Genomic DNA, 3,421 nt, shown 5'->3' with positions numbered 1-3,421 from the left:
GAAAACTCAAATATTTTTGCCAGTTTAACCAATGGCAAAGATTCTACAATAACTTGTCAGTTCCAGTTCTCAACTCCTTCCCTTCCATTTATATGGATTATTTATTATTTCTTATTGAAAAATAGGGTTTATTAAAAAGTAATGATGGTGTAATAATAAAAAACCAACGTAGTAACAGCAGAGTCAATTTTGTTTATTCACTGCTTCATTCTCATAATCAGAAGCCAGTTTCCACAACATAAAAGGACTGGCCAGGTGTGGGGATTTTGGGTTTTAAGAATTATTTTTCTTGTGTACTGTGTAGCTAGACTACTGATGTAATATAGCAAACATTTATTTTTGTGTTAGACAGATATATGATGGTATTAGAGCACAAAGTTTCTTAAAGAGCAATGTCGTAGGGACTTCACTGACCACAAAGCACAGAACCATCTGTGAAACAGTACCAGACTGCATAGGTCATGCATTAGCTTTCAATTCTTTCTAAAGATGTTAATCCTACCTCATCACAATTACCCATTTTGCACCAGTTACAAACTTCCTCTCATTTCCTTGCTTTGATGGACCTGTGACATCAGTTTAATCTCTAATACATGACACCTTGTGTTTCAGTACTTCACTTATTCTGATGGCCACAGTAAATCACCTAGAGCTAGCGATTATACCAATAAAAGGAAAAAAATTGAGATGCCATTTCAAAGTCTATTAAGTATTTCAGAATAATAGTTTGATGATCATAAAGTTCAGACAGGACCTATCCAGTGGGATTCTGAGGGTATGTCAAGTGGTATGTGGGTAGTGGTTAAATTTCCCACTTTCCAGTACTCCACACTCAGAAAATACACATTTGTAAACACTACCATCCAACACAAATTTCTAAGTATAGTATTAGGCAAATATTGGCTAATAATGTGATCTGCATATTCCTCAGTCCTACCATAATTTCTCATTTACAATTACAGATCTTGTTTCAAATCAGGGCTCTCATAAGCTGGGACAATGGTGGTAGAAGTTATTCTTTAGGTTTTTTTAAATCACAAGAACTGTGAAAAGACTACAATTGAAGACATAGTTTGGGTAAAAATAATGACTCAGACAACTGTTTTTTATTTTCATTTTTGTTTTCACTGACTGAGAATGTAAATTGAACTTTAGTGCTATTGTGCTTTGTTCTTCCTCTCTGTGAAAAAAATGTGTTCTGCATTAAATTGCATGGATAAACTCAAACAGCTCCAAATATCACCCTTCAGCTTTTGTATAACACAAGAGCCAAAAAAAGATAGAGAATGTGGTTTTATGACCAACAGATGGTGTAATTGGTATCATAGATGTTTTTATGTCAGGGGGTCGTAGGTTCAGTCTCCATCTGGAGCCTTCTCAGATCTGCTGTGTAGACCAATGATTAAAGAAGCTATATTGGGTCAAAGACACAACCACCTGCCTGAGGGTAAAAGAATTGCTTTCTTGATCTAGCTGTTATACTACAGTTGCCTCCCATACTACAGTTTTCAAGCCAACCACTGGCAGCAGTTAATAACAACAGGACTGCGCAAAGTATTCAACAACAATTTGCTCCTATCCTTCAAGTCTCTCAGGATCTTTTGACAAATCTCATAAAAGTCAGTCTTGTCTTTGCCTACAAGATTGAAAAGCTGTTCTAACTCAGGATGATAAATAATTGTAAAGGACCAAAACTCAAGGAAAAGGAAACAAGTAGGCTGGATAGACCTTGAGAGATTCAGCAATGTTAGCTGACCAAGAGGGCTCACACATCCCAGTCAGAATTAGACATATTTGTACTACTCTGATGGTAAAATGCAACATCAGTGATGAAAAATGCTCTAATCCTACAGTGTTAAATTTGTATATGGTTTACCTAGCTAAAGGATGTACAGACAGATCAAACACAGGAATTTATACACACAATGAGGTCATCAGTTTACCTCGCTTATGGGGTGAGTATCAGCAGTAATAAATGCACAAAATCAGTGAAACTGTGGCTTCACTGTAAACCAGTACTGTCACTTCCTTGGAGCAGGTATTCTTCATACCCAGAATTGTTAGACAGTGCACCAAACTTGCCTGGCATGCCTCCTAATTCAGTTAATCTCTGTAGAACTGGTGCCAGTGTGTTTATCTGGCTAGCACCAAAAATAAGCAAAATATTTCAGTCTAATTAAAAAACACCTTGCAAATTACTAGTTTCATGGAGTTCTGCCACACAGAATCATATGACTCTTCATAAACTTTGGGTAGCAATACCCCTGTCCTAGACAGAAACCCATCCTGGGTCTAAATTTTGAAGATAAAGACACAAGCATGAGTAAAATTATTTCATTTATCACATGTCATGTGCTTACACACAGTAAAGTCAAATTCTTTCAGAATGTTAAAATATTCCCTTATATTCTGTTTTAAGGATTTTCCCATGCTAATGATAAACTTGGTCTATATTAGTACTTTAAAATAAGCTTTAACACAAATTAAAAGCTAACATTAAATAGACACGTATATTTTCAAAATTTAAACACAATACCTATTGTTTTAACTGATTGTAAATACAAAGAAAATAACATGTGATCTCATAACAAGCTTTAAAATTTCTCTTCCCCTATATGACTGAATTAACAACCTGCTAGATCAGTGTAATCACTCAATAAGGACTTCTCTGGCAAAACTACAATCCCTGATGTAGGTTCAGTATCACAAATCTAATCTGTTGATAATGCACAAGACTATGTGCTTCTTTTTGCAGATCCATAAACAAAATATACATATGTCTTTTGAATATACTAAATACACATATGTCTTGTGAAGACATGTGTTTTCAAAAAAAGCAGTTTCAGGTGTTTAACTGCATTTGCTTCAGTGCTAAACATATATTTCCATGGTGTGTCATTCACTTGACAGATCTTTGCAGGTATAAGAAAAACCTGAGATACAGTAAGAGGGGGAAAAAAGCTGCATTTTCTATCTCATATCACAAAAATATGCATTTCTATTTATTATTACTTAACACAAGCAGTGGAAAATTTTCCTTTAACACAAAAAAGATTCTCTCTGCTGCAGAGCACTCTTCCTAATAGGCTGTACTTTGGGGACGATAACAACTGCCACTTCAAAGTAATAATATATATTTCCATTCCAGTCACCTCTATGTAGGTGAGATATTTCAGGTAGAGCTGGGATTTATAAAAATTAGCAAATGTAACTGACCAAAATAGCTATACTAGCTGCTGAGTATATTGCTTAGACATTTGAGTGTGGACAAGCAGGAAACATCATCAGCATAATCATTCAGCAGCCAAAAAAACAAGCCTGTTAAATTAAGCATTTCTATGTGAATTCATGTAGCCTGTCCTCATCGGTACATTATGTCTTCTTCTAATTGGCTCCCCAAATCCATCAATACTAATTTAAG

This window comes from Lonchura striata, chromosome Z (genome assembly GCF_046129695.1).
Source record: "Lonchura striata isolate bLonStr1 chromosome Z, bLonStr1.mat, whole genome shotgun sequence".
In the NCBI taxonomy this organism is placed as follows: Eukaryota; Metazoa; Chordata; class Aves; order Passeriformes; family Estrildidae; genus Lonchura; species Lonchura striata.
The sequence above is the reverse complement of the archived record's forward strand: the minus strand, read 5'-3'. Positions refer to the sequence as shown.